Raw genomic sequence first — 20,220 nt, 5'->3', positions numbered from 1 at the left:
TGAGTTGCTTAATGAGAAACACTTTGATATTGTCAGTGCACAATACCGTCTTGTTATCCGCGCTGAACTGTGCGCAAAAATGCACGTGAGGCTAGAAAATATACAAGTAATACTTCTGTGAATGCTAGTGGTACAGTGGGCCCCCAAAATCAATTCCTCTGGTGGGCCCTAGGCGCCCCAGTCTGACACGGGTGTCACCCCTTCCTTATCTTTAGATAGGGGGTTCCTGGTGCTTCTTCCCCCAGTCTCTGTAGACAGGATGGTCGGTGTGTGTCCCACTAATGCTTCTTTTAGTATAAGGAACGCGAGCAGAGGTTGAGACTACTGATCGGCCAACCTGATATCAGACTTCTCTCCAAGATACTCCGTAGGTTCTGTAAACCAAGCCTATATTCTGCTGACAGAGGAAGCAGATATATATATATATATAATGGGATGGATATGTTGTGTTATTAAACCCCTACTTGTCTAAGATCACACATTACATCTCAGTTGCACCCTAAAAAATGAAAATTCAGCTGGGATAGAAGGATTTCTGCTTTATTATGGATCATATCTAAAAAAGTTACAAATTAAATAAATGTAACCACGCCCATGCACAGCTCCAGCTGCTTAGATCCGCCCCTGAGGATCAAGTATTTGCATAGTTTATAATATCAGAACACTTGTATGGCTCTGCGACATGTAACTAAATCTCTATACATTGGGACGTTCTACAGTCTCATCTACGGTATGTAGGGCAATAAGAGAGGGCTGATTCAGACTCAGCTCCCACCTGGGTGTGCGCCCGACCTCGACTGGACTTAGGGTGCTGTATCGTCTTTTTGTATATCATCTATGTAAGGATCTGATCTGACCTCTACTCTAATTAGTGGTAGCGACCTCTCATGGATGCCATTGCAATGTTCCTAATAGTTGTCATACAACATTTTACCAACTCTGAATGGTATATAGACCAACATTGTTGATTTTTTGGATTCCCCCCAATGATCCTGCCTCGATGCAGTATTATTCCTGATATTCAGAGGTTGTATTTTTATCATTGCTTGAGGGTAGTCAAAACTGAGAATATTTATATCTATAAAACTTCTCTAATTTACCCCTTGGGTACTCCCAGTATACACAGCAGTGACCCAATGACAGGACAAGGCAGCCGGGGACCCCTTCCGTGCCCATATATCTGACTTGCTTTATTTCCTTCCATTGTGGGGGGGCCTACACTTTAAGAGTCCCAGGGACTTTTTCTGGGGTCCTCATCTCCATGGTTACGCTAGATCTATGGGCAGACGTTGCCCTTCCCCCTTTCTTCATTTATCTATACCATCTCCACCAAGATCTTCATCTTTTCCCCTTGACGTGAATGGAGAAGCCATCGTTCTGAAGCCAAAATCCTGACTGCGTGCTGGCTCTGGTCCGCGGCTGTTTTACATCAACTGGATGATGAGATTACTCTTTTGTTTTTTTTCTTATTGGAAACAGTTGAGTAATCCAGATCCGCACTGATAGTCAGGGGACGCTTTGCCATATAAAAACTGTCAGCATGTAGCGGGGAGCAGGGGCCGAGGGAAGAAGAAAGAGTCTGGAACAGTTCTGGATCTCCTGTTTAAGATCTCCAAATGTTTGATATCTGTGTGCTGGGAGCTCGGGGGCCGCTGAAGCCAGGGATGGACATTGCGTAATGCACAATGTTTTCATTTTCCTAAACCGCAGGTCATTGAAAGATCACCATCCCACTCCTGCAATGGAGGTTTTACGCAATTTCATCCGACCCCGGTCATTTATCTGTGACTACTGAAATGCACTCTGCTCTACAAAATAATATCAAGCTCATTAGAACCGTAGGGATTTCTGCTCTGGGGCACTGGTTCTCCATGCAGAGACCATGATGGTGTGAGGAGTCTCACAGGCAACGCTCCCTGGGAAAAGTAGCAAAGTAACCCTGGAGGAGAGCTAATTTGTGTACTTAGGGATGTCTCATTATGGGGGTCCTTACCTTGCGCTTGGGGAGCCACTGCGTATTCCTTCTGCAAGCAGCTCTGCAGACACGGGCGCCGTGACCCACTGACAAATCTGTATGTGGCAGAGGGGCGTATGAGCCCCCTGATGAAACCTTGGAGGACCCTGAACCACTGCTGCAAAGCATGCTGGGGATGTACGAACTGCTGCATTTCAGCAGCAAAGTCTCTGTCAGCTGCCGGACTGCACACCGGACAGCCTCAGTGCCCCATAATGACAGCCTCAGTGCCCCATAGTAACAGCCTCAGTGCCCCATAATGACAGCCTCAGTGCCCCATAATATGACAGCCTCAGTGCACCATAATATGACAGCCTCAGTCCCCCATAATGACAGCCTCAGTGCCCCATAATGACAGCCTCAGTGCCACATAATATGGCAGCCTCAGTCCCCCATAATATGACAGCCTCAGTGCCCCATAATATGACAGCCTCAGTGCCCCATAATATGACAGCCTCAGTGCCCCATAATGACAGCCTCAGTGCCCCATAATATGACAGCCTCAGTGCCCCATAATGACAGCCTCAGTGCCCCATAATGACAGCCTCAGTGCCCATAATGACAGCCTCAGTGCCCCATAGTGACAGCCTCAGTGCCCCATAATATGACAGCCTCAGTGCCCCATAATGACAGCCTCAGTGCCCCATAATATGACAGCCTCAGTGCCCCATAATATGACAGCCTCAGTGCCCCATAATGACAGCCTCAGTGCCCAATAATGACAGCCTCAGTGCCCCATAATATGACAGCCTCAGTGCCCCATAATATGACAGCCTCAGTGCCCCATAATATGACAGCCTCAGTGCCCCATAATAATGACAGCCTCAGTGCCCCATAATATGACAGCCTCAGTGCCCCATAATATGACAGCCTCAGTGCCCCATAATATGACAGCCTCAGTGCCCCATAATATGCAGCCTCAGTGCCCCATAATGACAGCCTCAGTGCCCCATAATATGACAGCCTCAGTGCCCCATAATATGACAGCCTCAGTGCCCCATAATATGACAGCCTCAGTGCTCCATAATGACAGCCTTAGTGCCCCATAATATGACAGCCTCAGTGCCCCATAATATGACAGCCTCAGTGCCCCATAATGACAGCCTCAGTGCCCCATAATGACAGCCTCAGTGCCCCATAATGACAGCCTCAGTGCCCCATAATGACAGCCTCAGTGCCCCATAATATGACAGCCTCAGTGCCCCATAATAACAGCCTTAGTGCCCCATAATATGACAGCCCCAGTGCCCATAATATGACAGCCACAGTTCCCCTATAATGACAGCCTCAGTGCCCTATAATATGACAGCCTCAGTGCCCTATAATATGACAGCCTCAGTGCCCCATAATATGACAGCCTCAGGTGCCCCATAATGAACAGCCTCAATGCCCCATAATGACAGCCTCAGTGCCCCATAATATGACAGCCTCAGTGCCCCATAATATGACAGCCACAGTGCCCCATAATATGACAGCCTCAGTGCCCCATAATATGACAGCCTCAGTGCCCCATAATATGACAGCCTCAGTGCCCCATAATATGACAGCCTCAGTGCCCCATAATATGACAGCCTCAGTGCCCCATAATATGACAGCCTCAGTGCCCCATAATATGACAGCCTCAGTGCCCCATAATATGACAGCCTCAGTGCCCCATAATATGACAGCCTCAGTGCCCCATAATATGACAGCCTCAGTGCCCCATAATGACAGCCTCAGTGCCCCATAATATGACAGCCTCAGTGCCCGATAATATGACAGCCTCAGTCCCCCATAATATGAGAGCCTCAGTGCCCCATAATGACAGCCTCAGTGGCCCATAATTGACAGCCTCAGTGCCCCATAATGACAGCCTCAGTGCCCCATAATGATAGCCTCAGTGCCCCATAATATGACAGCCTCAGTGCCCCATAATGACAGCCTCAGTGCCCCATAATATGACAGCCTCAGTGCCCCATAATGACAGCCTCAGTGCCCCATAATGACAGCCTCAGTGCCACATAATATGGCAGCCTCAGTGCCCCCATAATATGACAGCCTCAGTGCCCCATAATATGACAGCCTCAGTGCCCCATAATATGACAGCCTCAGTGCCCCATAATGACAGCCTCAGTGCCCCATAATGACAGCCTCAGTGCCCCATAATGACAGCCTCAGTGCCCCATAATATGACAGCCTCAGTGCCCCATAATATGACAGCCTCAGTGCCCCATAATGACAGCCTCAGTGCCCCATAATGACAGCCTCAGTGCCCCATAATGACAGCCTCAGTGCCCCATAATATGACAGCCTCAGTGCCCCATAATGACAGCCTCAGTGCCCCATAATATGACAGCCTCAGTGCCCCATATATGACAGCCTCAGTGCCCATAATATGACAGCCTCAGTGCCCCATATATGACAGCCTCAGTGCCCCATAATATGACAGCCTCAGTGCCCCATAATGACAGCCTCAGTGCCCCATAATATGACAGCCTCAGTGCCCCATAATGACAGCCTCAGGCCCCATAATATGACAGCCTCAGTGCCCCATAATATGACAGCCTCAGTGCCCATATATGACAGCCTCAGTGCCCATAATGACAGCCTCAGTGCCCCATAATATGACAGCCTCAGTGCCCCATAATGACAGCCTCAGTGCCCCCAATATATGACAGCCCCAGTGCCCATAATATGACAGCCTCAGTGCCCCATAATGACAGCCTCAGTGCACCATAATATGACAGCCTCAGTGCCCCTAATATGACAGCCTCAGTGCCCCATAATGACAGCCTCAGTGCCTATATGACAGCCTCAGTGCCCCTATATATGACAGCCTCAATGCCCCATAATGACAGCCTCAGTGCCCCATAATGACAGCCTCAGTGCCCCATAATATGACAGCCTACAGTGCCCCATAATATGACAGCTCAGTGCCCCATAATATGACAGCCTCAGTGCCCCATAATATGACAGCCTCAGTGCCCCATAATATGACAGCCTCAGTGCCCCATAATATGACAGCCTCAGTGCCCCATAATATGACAGCCTCAGTGCCCCATAATATGACAGCCTCAGTGCCCCATAATATGACAGCCTCAGTGCCCGATAATATGACAGCCTCAGTCCCCCATAATATGAGAGCCTCAGTGCCCCATAATGACAGCCTCAGTGCCCCATAATGACGGCCTCAGTGCCCCATAATGACAGCCTCAGTGCCCCATAATGATAGCCTCAGTGCCCCATAATATGACAGCCTCAGTGCCCCATAATGACAGCCTCAATGCCCCATAATGACGGCCTCAGTGCCCCATAATGACAGCCTCAGTGCCCCATAGTGACAGCCTCAGTGCCCCATAATATGACAGCCTCAGTGCCCCATAATATGACAGCCTCAGTGCCCAAAAGTGCCCCATAATGACAGCCTCAGTGGCCCATAATATGACAGCCTCAGTGCCCCATAATATGACAGCCTCAGTGCCCCATAATATGACAGCCTCAGTGCCCCATAATATGACAGCCTCAGTGCCCCATAATATGACAGCCTCAGTGCCCCATAATGACAGCCTCAGTGCCCCATAATATGACAGCCTCAGTGCCCCATAATGACAGCCTCAGTGCCCCATAATGACAGCCTCAGTGCCCCTTAATGACAGCCTCAGTGCCCCATAATGACAGCCTCAGTGCCCCATAATGACAGCCTCAGTGCCCCATAATATGACAGCCTCAGTGCCCCATAATATGACAGCCTCAGTGCCCCATAATATGACACCCTCAGTGCCCCATAATATGACAGCCACAGTGCCCCATAATGATAGCCTCAGTGCCCCATAATGATAGCCTCAGTGCCCCATAATATGACAGCCTCAGTGCCCCATAATATGACAGCCTCAGTGCCCCATAATGACAGCCTCAGTGCCCCATAATGACAGCCTCAGTGCCCCATAATGACAGCCTCAGTGCCCCATAGTGACAGCCTTAGTGCCCCATAATGACAACCTCAGTGCCCCATAATATGACAGCCACAGTGCCCCATAATATGACAGCCACAGTGCCCCATAATGATAGCCTCAGTGCCCCATAATGATAGCCTCAGTGCCCCATAATATGACAACCTCAGTGCCCCATAATATGACAGCCTCAGTGCCCCATAATGACAGCCTCAGTGCCCCATAATGACAGCCTCAGTGCCCCATAATGACAGCCTCAGTGCCCCATAATGACACCCTCAGTGCCCCATAATATGACAGCCTCAGTGCCCCATAATATGACAGCCTCAGTGCCCCATAATATGACAGCCTCAGTGCCCCATAATGACAGCCTCACTGCCCCATAATGACAGCATCAGTGCCCCATAATGACGGCCTCAGTGCCCCATAATATGACAGCCTCAGTGCACCATAATGACAGCCTCAGTGCCCCATAATGACAGCCTCAGTGCCACATAATGACAGCCTCAGTGCACCATAATGACAGCCTCAGTGCCCCATAATATGACAGCCTCAGTGCCCCATAATGACAGCCTCAGTGCCCCATAATATGACAGCCTCAGTGCCCCATAATGACAGCCTCAGTGCCCCATAATATGACAGCCTCAGTGCCCCATAATGACAGCCTCAGTGCCCCATAATGAAAGCCTCAGTGCCCCATAATGACAGCCTCAGTGCCCCATAATATGACAGCCTCAGTGCCCCATAATGACAGCCTCAGTGCCCCATAATATGACACCCTCAGTGCCCCATAATATGACAGCCACAGTGCCCCATAATGACAGCGTCAGTGCCCCATAATATGACAGCCTCAGTGCCCCATAATGACAGCCTTAGTGCCCCATAATATGACAACCTCAGTGCCCCATAATATGACAGCCTCAGTGCCCCATAATATGACAGCCTCAGTGCCCCATAATATGACAGCCTCAGTGCCCCATAATGACAGCCTCAGTGCCCCATAATATGACAGCCTCAGTGCCCCATAATATGACAGCCTCAGTGCCCCATAATATGACAGCCTCAGTGCCCCATAAAATGACAGCCTCAGTGCCCCATAATATGACAGCCTCAGTCCCCCATAATATGACAGCCTCAGTGCCCCATAATATGACAGCCTCAGTGCCCCATAATATGACAGCCTCAGTGCCCCATAATATGACAGCCTCAGTGCCCCATAATATGACAGCCTCAGTGCCCCATAATGACAGCCTCAGTGCCTCATAATGACACAGAGCCCCCATTATACAAGAGACACAGTACCCCCATAATATGACAGCCTCAGTGCCCCATAATGACAGCCTCAGTGCCCCATAATGACAGCCTCAGTGCCCCATAATGACAGCCTTAGTGCCCCATAATATGACAGCCTCAGTGCCCCATAATATGACAGCCTCAGTGCCCCATAATATGACAGCCTCAGTGCCCCATAATATGACAGCCTCAGTTCCCCATAATGACAGCCTCAGTGCCCCATAATGACAGCCTCAGTGCCCTATAATATGACAGCCTCAGTGCCCCATAATATGTCAGCCTCAGTGCCCCATAATATGACAGCCTCAGTGCCCCATAATATGACAGCCTCAGTCCCCCATAATGTGACAGCCTCAGTGCCCCATAATATGACAGCCTCAGTGCCCCATAATATGACAGCCTCAGTGCCCCATAAAATGACAGCCTCAGTGCCCCATAATATGACAGCCTCAGTCCCCCATAATATGACAGCCTCAGTGCCCCATAATATGACAGCCTCAGTGCCCCATAATATGACAGCCTCAGTGCCCCATAATATGACAGCCTCAGTGCCCCATAATATGACAGCCTCAGTGCCCCATAATAAGACAGCCTCAGTGCCTCATAATGACACAGAGCCCCCATTATACAAGAGACACAGTACCCCCATAATATGACAGCCTCAGTGCCCCATAATGACAGCCTCAGTGCCCCATAATGACAGCCTCAGTGCCCCATAATGACAGCCTTAGTGCCCCATAATATGACAGCCCTCAGTGCCCCATAATATGACAGCCTCAGTGCCCCATAATATGACAGCCTCAGTTCCCCATAATATGACAGCCTCAGTTCCCCATAATGACAGCCTCAGTGCCCCATAATGACAGCCTCAGTGCCCTATAATATGACAGCCTCAGTGCCCCATAATATGACAGCCTCAGTGCCCCATAATATGACAGCCTCAGTGCCCCATAATATGACAGCCTCAGTCCCCCATAATGTGACAGCCTCAGTGCCCCATAATATGACAGCCTCAGTGCCCCATAATATGACAGCCTCAGTGCCCCATAATATGACAGCCTCAGTGCCCCATAATAAGACAGCCTCAGTGCCCCATAATAAGACAGCCTCAGTGCCCCATAATATGACAACCTCAGTGCCCCATAATGACAGCCTCAGTGCCTCATAATGACACAGAGCCCCCATTATACAAGAGACACAGTACCCCCATAATATGACAGCCTCAGTGCCCCATAATGACAGCCTCAGTGCCCCATAATGACAGACTCAGTGCCCCATAATGACAGCCTTAGTGCCCCATAATATGACAGCCTCAATGCCCATAATATGACAGCCTCAGTGCCCCATAATATGACATCCTCAGTGCCCCATAATATGACATCCTCAGTGCCCCATAATGACAGCCTCAGTGCCCCATAATATGACAGCCTCAGTGCCCCATAATATGACAGCCTCAGTGCCCCATAATATGACAGCCACAGTGCCCCATAATGACAGCCTCAGTGCCCCATAATATGACAGCCTCAGTGCCCCATAATATGACAGCCTCAGTGCCCCATAATATGACAGCCTCAGTGCCCCATAATATGACAGCCTCATTGCCCCATAATATGACAGCCTCAGTGCCCCATAATATGACAGCCTCAGTGCCCCATAATATGACAGCCACAGTGCCCCATAATGACAGCCTCAGTGCCCCATAATATGACAGCCTCAGTGCCCCATAATATGACAGCCTCAGTGCCCCATAATATGACAGCCTCAGTGCCCCATAATATGACAGCCTCAGTGCCCCATAATATGACAGCCTCAGTGCCCCATAATATGACAGCCTCAGTGCCCCATAATATGACAGCCTCAGTGCCCCATAATGACAGCCTCAGTGCCTCATAATGACACAGAGCCCCCATTATACAAGAGACACAGTACCCCATAATATGACAGCCTCAGTGCCCCATAATGACAGCCTCTGTGCCCCATAATGACAGCCTCAGTGCCCCATAATGACAGCCTTAGTGCCCCATAATATGACAGCCTCAGTGCCCCATAATATGACAGCCTCAGTGCCCCATAATATGACAGCCTCAGTGCCCCATAATATGACATCCTCAGTGCCCCATAATGACAGCCTCAGTGCCCCATAATATGACAGCCTCAGTGCCCCATAATATGACAGCCTCAGTGCCCCATAATATGACAGCCACAGTGCCCCATAATGACAGCCTCAGTGCCCCATAATATGACAGCCTCAGTGCCCCATAATATGACAGCCTCAGTGCCCCATAATATGACAGCCTCAGTGCCCCATAATATGACAGCCTCATTGCCCCATAATATGTCAGCCTCAGTGCCCCATAATATGACAGCCTCAGTGCCCCATAATATGACAGCCTCAGTGCCCCATAATATGACAGCCACAGTGCCCCATAATGACAGCCTCAGTGCCCCATAATATGACAGCCTCAGTGCCCCATAATATGACAACCTCAGTGCCCCATAATATGACAGCCTCAGTGCCCCATAATATGACAGCCTCAGTGCCCCATAATATGACAGCCTCAGTGCCCCATAATATGACAGCCTCAGTGCCCCATAATATGTCAGCCTCATTGCCCCATAATATGTCAGCCTCAGTGCCCCATAATGACAGCCTCAGTGCCCCATAATATGACAGCCTCAGTGCCCCATAATATGTCAGCCTCAGTGCCCCATAATGACAGCCTCAGTGCCCCATAATATGACAGCCTCAGTGCCACATAATGACAGCCTCAGTGCTCCATAATATGACAGCCTCAGTGCCCCATAATATGACAGCCTCAGTGCCCCATAATATGACAGCCTCAGTGCCCCATAATGACAGCCTCAGTGCCCCATAATGACAGCCTCAGTGCCCCATAATGACAGCCTCAGTGCCCCATAATATGACAGCCTCAGTGCCCCATAATATGACAGCCTCAGTGCCCCATAATATGACAGCCTCAGTGCCCCATAATGACAGCCTCAGTGCCCCATAATGACAGCCTCAGTGCCTCATAATGACACAGAGCCCCCATTATAAAAGAGACACAGTACCCCATAATATGACAGCCTCAGTGCCCCATAATTTGACAGCCTCAGTGCCCCATAATATGACAGCCTCTGTGACCCCATAATGACAGAGCCCCCATTATACAAGAGATACAGTACCCCCATAATATGACAGCCTCAGTGCCCCATAATATGACAGCCTCAGTGCCCCATAATGACAGCCTCAGTGCCCCATAATGACAGCCTCAGTGCCCCATAATGACAGCCTCAGTGCCCCATAATGACAGCCTCAGTGCCCCATAATGACAGCCTCAGTGCCCCATAATATGACAGCCTCAGTGCCCCATAATATGACCCTCAGTGCCCCATAATATGACAGCCACAGTGCCCCATAATGACAGCCTTAGTGCTCCATAATATGACAGCCTCAGTGCCCCATAATATGACAGCCTCAGTGCCCCATAATATGACAGCCTCAGTGCCCCATAATATGACAGCCTCAGTGCCCCATAATGACAGCCTCAGTGCCTCATAATGACACAGAGCCCCCATTATACAAGAGACACAGTACCCCCATAATATGACAGCCTCAGTGCCCCATAATGACAGCCTCAGTGCCCCATAATGACAGCCTCAGTGCCCCATAATATGACAGCCTCAGTGCCCCATAATATGACAGCCTTAGTGCCCCATAATATGACAGCCTCAGTGCCCCATAATATGACAGCCTCAGTGCCCCATAATGACAGCCTCAGTGCCCCATAATATGACAGCCTCAGTGTCCCATAAATATGATAGCCTCAGTGCCCCATAATGACAGCCTCAGTGCCACATAATGACAGCCTCAGTGCCCCATAATATGACAGCCTCAGTGCCCCATAATATGACAGCCTCAGTGCCCCATAATATGACAGCCTCAGTGCCCCATAATATGACAGCCTCAGTGCCCCATAATGACAGCCTCAGTGCCCCATAATGACAGCCTCAGTGCCCCATAATGACAGCCTCAGTGCCCCATAATATGACAGCCTCAGTGCCCCATAATATGACAGCCTCAGTGCCCCATAATATGACAGCCTCAGTGCCCCATAATATGTCAGCCTCAGTGCCCCATAATGACAGCCTCAGTGCCCCATAATATGACAGCCTCAGTGCCCCATAATATGTCAGCCTCAGTGCCCCATAATGACAGCCTCAGTGCCCCATAATATGACAGCCTCAGTGCCCCATAATGACAGCCTCAGTGCCCCATAATGACAGCCTCAGTGCCCCATAATATGACAGCCTCAGTGCCCCATAATATGACAGCCTCAGTGCCCCATAATGACAGCCTCAGTGCCACATAATGACAGCCTCAGTGCCCCATAATGACAGCCTCAGTGCCCCATAATATGACAGCCTCAGTGCCCCATAATATGACAGCCTCAGTGCCCCATAATATGACAGCCTCAGTGCCCCATAATATGACAGCCTCAGTGCCCCATAATGACAGCCTCAGTGCCCCATAATGACAGCCTCAGTGCCTCATAATGACACAGAGCCCCCATTATACAAGAGACACAGTACCCCCATAATATGACAGCCTCAGTGCCCCATAATATGACAGCCTCAGTGCCCCATAATGACAGCCTCAGTGCCCCATAATGACAGCCTCAGTGCCCCATAATGACGGAGCCCCTATTATACAAGAGACACAGTACCCCCATAATATGACAGCCTCAGTGCCCCATAATATGACAGCCTCAGTGCCCCATAATGACAGCCTCAGTGCCCCATAATGACAGCCTCAGTGCCTCATAATGACACAGAGCCCCCATTATACAAGAGACACAGTACCCCCATAATATGACAGTGTCAGTGCCCCATAATGACAGCCTCAGTGCCCCATAATGACAGCCTCAGTGCCCCATAATGACAGCCTTAGTGACCCATAATATGACAGCCTCAGTGCCCCATAATATGACAGCCTCAGTGCCCCATAATATGACATCCTCAGTGCCCCATAATGACAGCCTCAGTGCCCCATAATATGACAGCCTCAGTGCCCCATAATATGACAGCCACAGTGCCCCATAATGACAGCCTCAGTGCCCCATAATATGACAGCCTCAGTGCCCCATAATATGACAGCCTCAGTGCCCCATAATATGACAGCCTCAGTGCCCCATAATATGACAGCCTCAGTGCCCCATAATATGTCAGCCTCAGTGCCCCATAATGACAGCCTCAGTGCCCCATAATATGACAGCCTCAGTGCCCCATAATGACAGCCTCAGTGCCCCATAATGACAGCCTCAGTGCCCCATAATATGACAGCCTCAGTGCCCCATAATATGACAGCCTCAGTGCCCCATAATGACAGCCTCAGTGCCACATAATGACAGCCTCAGTGCCCCATAATGACAGCCTCAGTGCCCCATAATATGACAGCCTCAGTGCCCCATAATATGACAGCCTCAGTGCCCCATAATATGACAGCCTCAGTGCCCCATAATATGACAGCCTCAGTGCCCCATAATGACAGCCTCAGTGCCCCATAATGACAGCCTCAGTGCCTCATAATGACACAGAGCCCCCATTATACAAGAGACACAGTACCCCCATAATATGACAGCCTCAGTGCCCCATAATATGACAGTCTCAGTGCCCGATAATGACAGCCTCAGTGCCCCATAATGACAGCCTCAGTGCCCCATAATGACGGAGCCCCTATTATACAAGAGACACAGTACCCCCATAATATGACAGCCTCAGTGCCCCATAATATGACAGCCTCAGTGCCCCATAATGACAGCCTCAGTGCCCCATAATGACAGCCTCAGTGCCTTATAATGACACAGAGCCCCCATTATACAAGAGACACAGTACCCCCATAATATGACAGCGTCAGTGCCCCATAATGACAGCCTCAGTGCCCCATAATGACAGCCTCAGTGCCCCATAATGACAGCCTTAGTGCCCCATAATATGACAGCCTCAGTGCCCCATAATATGACAGCCTCAGTGCCCCATAATATGACAGCCTCAGTGCCCCATAATATGACAGCCTCAGTGCCCCATAATATGACAGCCTCAGTGCCCCATAATATGACAGCCTCAGTGCCCCATAATATGACATCCTCAGTGCCCCATAATGACAGCCTCAGTGCCCCATAATGACAGCCTCAGTGCCCCATAATATGACAGCCTCAGTGCCCCATAATATGACAGCCTCAGTGCCCCATAATATGACAGCCTCAGTGCCCCATAATATGACAGCCTCAGTGCCCCATAATATGACAGCCTCAGTGCCCCATAATATGTCAGCCTCAGTGCCCCATAATGACAGCCTCAGTGCCCCATAATATGACAGCCTCAGTGCCCCATAATATGTCAGCCTCAGTGCCCCATAATATGTCAGCCTCAGTGCCCCATAATATGACAGCCTCAGTGCCCCATAATATGACAGCCTCAGTGCCCCATAATATGACAGCCTCAGTGCCCCATAATATGTCAGCCTCAGTGCCCCATAATGACAGCCTCAGTGCCCCATAATATGACAGCCTCAGTGCCCCATAATATGTCAGCCTCAGTGCCCCATAATGACAGCCTCAGTGCCCCATAATATGACAGCCTCAGTGCCCCATAATGACAGCCTCAGTGCCACATAATGACAGCCTCAGTGCCCCATAATATGACAGCCTCAGTGCCCCATAATATGACAGCCTCAGTGCCCCATAATGACAGCCTCAGTGCCCCATAATATGACAGCCTCAGTGCCCCATAATGACAGCCTCAGTGCCCCATAATATGACAGCCTCAGTGCCCCATAATGACAGCCTCAGTGCCACATAATGACAGCCTCAGTGCCCCATAATATGACAGCCTCAGTGCCCCATAATATGACAGCCTCAGTGCCCCATAATATGACAGCCTCAGTGCCCCATAATGACAGCCTCAGTGCCCCATAATATGACAGCCTCAGTGCCTCATAATATGACAGCCTCAGTGCCCCATAATATGACAGCCTCAGTGCCCCATAATATGACAGCCTCATTGCCCCATAATATGTCAGCCTCAGTGCCCCATAATGACAGCCTCAGTGCCCCATAATATGACAGCCTCAGTGCCCCATAATATGTCAGCCTCAGTGCCCCATAATGACAGCCTCAGTGCCCCATAATATGACAGCCTCAGTGCTCCATAATATGTCAGCCTCAGTGCTCCATAATGACAGCCTCAGTGCCCCATAATATGACAGCCTCAGTGCCCCATAATATGACAGCCTCAGTGCCCCATAATGACAGCCTCAGTGCCCCATAATATGACAGCCTCAGTGCCTCATAATATGACAGCCTCAGTGCCCCATAATATGACAGCCTCAGTGCCCCATAATATGACAGCCTCAGTGCCCCATAATATGACAGCCTCAGTGCCCCATAATATGACAGCCTCAGTGCCCCATAATATGACAGCCTCAGTGCCCCATAATATGACAGCCTCAGTGCCCCATAATATGACAGCCTCAGTGCCCCATAATATGACAGCCTCAGTGCCCCATAATGACAGCCTCAGTGCCCCATAATGACAGCCTCAGTGCCTCATAATGACACAGAGCCCACATTATACAAGAGACACAGTACCCCATAATATGACAGCCTCAGTGCCCCATAATTTGACAGCCTCAGTGCCCCATAATATGACAGCCTCTGTGACCCCATAATGACAGAGCCCCCATTATACAAGAGACACAGTACCCCCATAATATGACAGCCTCAGTGCCCCATAATATGACAGCCTCAGTGCCCCATAATGACAGCCTCAGTGCCCCATAATGACAGCCTCAGTGCCCCATAATGACGGAGCCCCTATTATACAAGAGACACAGTACCCCCATAATATGACAGCCTCAGTGTCCCATAAAATGACAGCCTCTGTGACCCCATAATGACACAGAGCTCCCATTATACAAGAGTCACAGTACCCCCATAATATGACAGCCTCAGTGCCCCATAATATGACAGCCAAAGTACCCCATAATAGAAATCTATTTAAAGGGACCCATCCTGTCCTTCTTGACTCTGTTCTCAGTTGATCCTGGCCTTATTCCTGACTAGGGTCCTGCCTGGCACTTCAGATACTTGGATCTGTAATGCTGCACCTGGTCCTGACTCCTGGTGGTGTCCTGACTTTACTCCTTCCTCATAATCAGAGTGTCACTCTCTGTCTGCTTTCTGGGTGATGAACCTCAGCCCTGCACCTGACTATGCCACAACTCCAACAGTGCAACTGCCACCTATCATGACTATTCCGTAATCCAACTGAAATCTAGAGGACTCCTTACACTGCACGTGCCAGTATGGGACCATATCTTGTAGACCTGGTGTAATGCATATTGTATTCTTCTCCAGTTTTCAGTAATGTTCTGCAGATATGTTCCTCTGCTGAGGTATTGCTATTGTATGGCAGACCCCCATAGCAACCCCTGTAAGTGCATGGCTGCCCCGACACCTATTGTACCTGTTCAGTATATAACTGTACTCAGGATTATTTTGTATCATCACCTCATGTGAAATTAGACGCCCACAGCTGGGGACGGTCTATGCTGGATGTGGTGGTTCCCGAAGCCAACTTACTGAAAAGCCTAATGTCTTGCGATGAAAGATAAATGAGCTGCTAAATCTGACCCTTCGCCTCACGGATCCAGCTGAGCGGCCATTAAATCGCTGACTGCTCTTCCCGCTATCTCTCCTTAATATTTCTGTTTCTTTTCTTGTAATATTTTCAGCAAATTTGTCCTTTGGCTTACACAAGAGAATATCATGTTCCATGAGTAATTCATCGCCAGCACTATCACATAAAACATGATTTTCGAGATCTTGTCTGTAGAAAGATATTTATCAAATAGAGAGAAGATCCAAAAATGCTTAGAAGAACGGCTGTGTATGCCTTAAATTAAAAAATAGTTAATTCTTATTGAGTTGTCGCCCCACGTGAACTCTGCTCCAACATTTCTTATTTATATCCGTATCTTGGAATGTTAGAGACAGACAATATGGCTGCCATTCATAGTTCTGCGTCATTATGTAGTAGTTTTATAGCGGCTGGGTATCATGGTCATGTACAAGAGATGTGGGTTCTCTAAGCCTGGCTAGACTGGATTGCAGAGCCTAAGGGATCCTCTAGTGCACCATCTTAAAGGGAGTCTGTCACCTCCGACATCAAAGTAGGCATACCACCATGTAGAGTAGGTTCCTGAAACATAACCATACCTTTATGTGAAAACAGTCCTATAAGTCTGATAAAGGCTTGATTTATTTTTCTGCAAATTCGATTTTTGGTTCCTCATGTGCGGGGCTACTCCATTTGCTGTACCCGGTTTTCCCTTAATTATTGCTACCAACTCTGAAATGTCATGGACTGTCAGCCAATCAATAGAGGAGGATGGCTTTGCCGTTAGAGCATTGGTGCACCAATTGAAGTGGTCCTGCCCATGGTTCACTAAAGAGTAGATGGGCTCACTTTAACCCCCACAAGGAGGAGCAAACTTTACTGCAGGACAATCTCCTCAATAGTCATAGATTTGTGGCAGTAACTCTGATGAAGTAGTAGCACACTCGGGAACAGAGCTGAAGGTCAACACCAGGGGAATGGTTACAAAACCACAGGCCAAAGGAAAAGATTGCAACACAGTCAGGAACAGAGCCAAGGTCAGAACCAGAAGTAGAGCAACAGGGACCAGATGAACCATCCCAAGGGAGATATGCAAGTGATATTCATGAACAAGGCAAAGATCAGCATCAGTTAGGAGTCAAAACCAAGAAAAATTGTGCAAAGATCGGCAGCCAGGAAAGGGTATGAACCTAATCAGGATTCCCCTTTAAATAGTTTTTTGGACCTGATGTAGTCTTCTGGCACAGGTGAACTGGGGCCAGAGTAGCAGAGGAAGATGCAGTAATAAATGGCGCTTGTGCCGGGCAAAGTTAATAACACTGGGCAATTTCTAACAATTTTCAGGACAGTTCACTTGAAAGGGTAACGTAATCAATTTTTGGGGTTGGAAGGCCGGAAATAATTAAAATGAATATAAATTATATTTTCCAAATGTGAAGGGTTTGAGGAAAGTTCAGAAATTCTGAACAAAAAGACTAATTAAAGCAACAAACATCCACCTAAAATGTAATACCATGGAAGCAAGCCAAAGGCGTGGTTGTGGATCATACCATGATAAGGGGGATCAAGTTCAGCCAAGGTTTTTCGCACTGGTGGGAGCAGGTCTTAGAAAAAGTGGCCTACTACAATTGGCATCGGTTGTAGCAGGTCTTCTGGTCTTCCTCTGTCAGATGAGTGGTAAGTGCACAAACATCTCTGTTCTGTTACACACATGAGGAGAACCAGAAACAAGTTGTTTTATTTTACCCTACAGCAGATCACCATGAATATCCAAGTCAATGTTACAGGAATTATGTCATCTGGAGGGAAACCAGGACTAAAGTTTGTAATTTTAGAGACCAGGGTGGTTTTGTATATGATGTTGTGCTTTGTGACTTCTTTCTGGTCCAACTTTCAGCATTGGGTGATTTTATTCAGAAGTGTTGTATCCAGCATCATGAGAACGACCTCAATCTCAGTAATCCGTGACCTTTTTCTTGAGTAGGTTTGGAACATTATGGGGAAATTTCTGAAGAAGAATGAGCTGTTACAATTGGCATGGACATGGTGGGTACATTTTCAATCTCTTGGCATTTCTGTCTTCTGCAGTCAAAAGCCAGTGATGATGAGAAGCATAATATCCGAGTTGGAAGTGACCTTTGCAGAATGGTTGGAGAGGTGAAATTTCTAACCTGGGTGGTCATGGTGGTCACGTTGGTCTAAATCTGACCTGGTGTAGAATCGATGTTTAAGAGCAATCAGAGATTCAGAGGTTAGCACTGTACGTTATAGCACATATCAACATAGTACATGGCGGGAGCTGCTCAAGAGGATCGGTTACCATTGAAATGACATTGCCAGTATTCTCACAATCTCCTGGTGGTATTCCTTTCTCTGATGCCAACAGTTTTGACAACAATGATAACATTGATTCTGTTCAGGAACTGTTCTTGACCTTAAAAAAAAAATCTAGAAATGGGTGGATAAGTGAAATATTAAACGTGAGCGGCCGTAGTCCGGTCTCCATTACTCGTAAGTACTCAAGCCATTGGTTATTAGTGTGAGCGAAGAGAAGCATTCGAAGCAGGATTCAGTCCAAAGTTTAGGAAAACTTTGATTCTAAACTAATTGAAATTTCCTCGCGCTTTGTGATAACAAATCAGTTTAACTAAAATGGTGGCTGCACATGTTATAAAGTGAAAGTAGGTGTAGAGGAGACAAGCCTGGGAACACCAGATCACCCATATTTATCATAGCGAACGCCGTCTGTTAGCTGAGTATTCCCTGAGATCGTGAAAGTTCAGATCCGATGGTATATTCTAACGCACAGGCATTCCCATGGTGTCGGGGAGCAGTATGCAAAAGTGGAATAACAGTACACATTAAAAATATAAATATTCTAAATAACAAATTTATTCGTAATTGTGCTCTAACTTCGTCTTTTAGAATATTCGTAGAGCAATATTACGAAAATTCGTAAAATATACATATAGACTGCAATTTAGCTAATATACTGATATAGTAATTTTTTTTATAGTGTACATATTTTCCAAAACTGAAGATCAGAAGAGGCAAAAAAAATTGAAAAAAAAAGGATTATAGCACTATATTAGCTAAATTACAATCTATATGTGTATTTTACGAATATTCGTAATATTGCTCTAACTTTGTCTTTTAGAATATTCGTAATATTCTTAAAGACGAAGTTAGAGCAATATTATGAATATTCGTAAAATACACATATTAGCCTAGCCGTAGTCAATGTCATAGGAACGTTGCCTTATACTATCAAAAGAAAAATCGCAATATGCGAATAATTAAATCGTATATTATTCGCGATAAATAGAAAAATGACGAATATTCGATTTCGACTAATATAAGACGAATATTCAATCGAATATTCGCGAAATATCGCAAAATCAAATATGGCACCTCCCGCTCATCACTAATACTCGGCAGTGTGTGAATATGTCACACAGTCACTGGGGGTCATTAGTATGGCGGTATGCAGGATGTGTGGGCAGAAAGTGAGGTGTGACCAGGGTGCTAATGTTGGCACTGCGGCCCTGCGTCAACACATGGAGCGTCACCATAAAGTGGCCTGGGAAAACTGTGGCACTCATTTAGTGTTACAGCCTGCAAACGCTGCATCTTCCTACTCCAGCAGTCAGGGCTCGACAACTTCAGCAGAAGGAAGCTGTCATTCCTTCCCATCATCTTTAATAGTGTTGAGCGCGAATATTCGAATATCTAATTTTTTTAGCGAATATCGGCACTTCGTTAATTTGCGAATATTTCGAATATAGTGCTATAAATTTGCTATTTCGAATATTATTATTTTTTTTTTTATTGTTATATTTTTTTCTTTCCCACTTCCCAAAAGTAGTTCTTACCTGTCCGTAGGATTCCTGGCTTCCTGGCTGCTCCAGTCAGTGCCCGTTGCTGATTCTGCCGACTTCCGTGCTCTTCGAGCTTCCCTATCACCATGGCAAATGTCTCTACATACTAGAATGTACTGTCGGATTTGAGAATTACGTTGAAATCGCAATGCGATTAATATAACTTGAAATAATCGCATTGCGATTTCAACTTAGACCTGGTTTACTATGTTTGGCTCGGTAGAATTAGCAAAGAAGACGAAAATGACAAATGTATTCGTCATATTCCTCAAAACGAAGATAACAAAATATTCTCCATCTTCGTTTTAGCTCCATATTTGTCAACTTCGCTAATTCTAGCAATCAAATAGGAAAGTTGACTATAGAGACAGCTAAGTTTTTAATTCGCTATGCGAATACCTACCTCCTGATGAGCCTGGTGAGTTTC

The sequence above is a fragment of the Bufo gargarizans genome, chromosome 5 (genome assembly GCF_014858855.1).
Source record: "Bufo gargarizans isolate SCDJY-AF-19 chromosome 5, ASM1485885v1, whole genome shotgun sequence".
NCBI lineage: Eukaryota > Metazoa > Chordata > Amphibia > Anura > Bufonidae > Bufo > Bufo gargarizans.
This window is presented reverse-complemented; position numbering follows the sequence as displayed.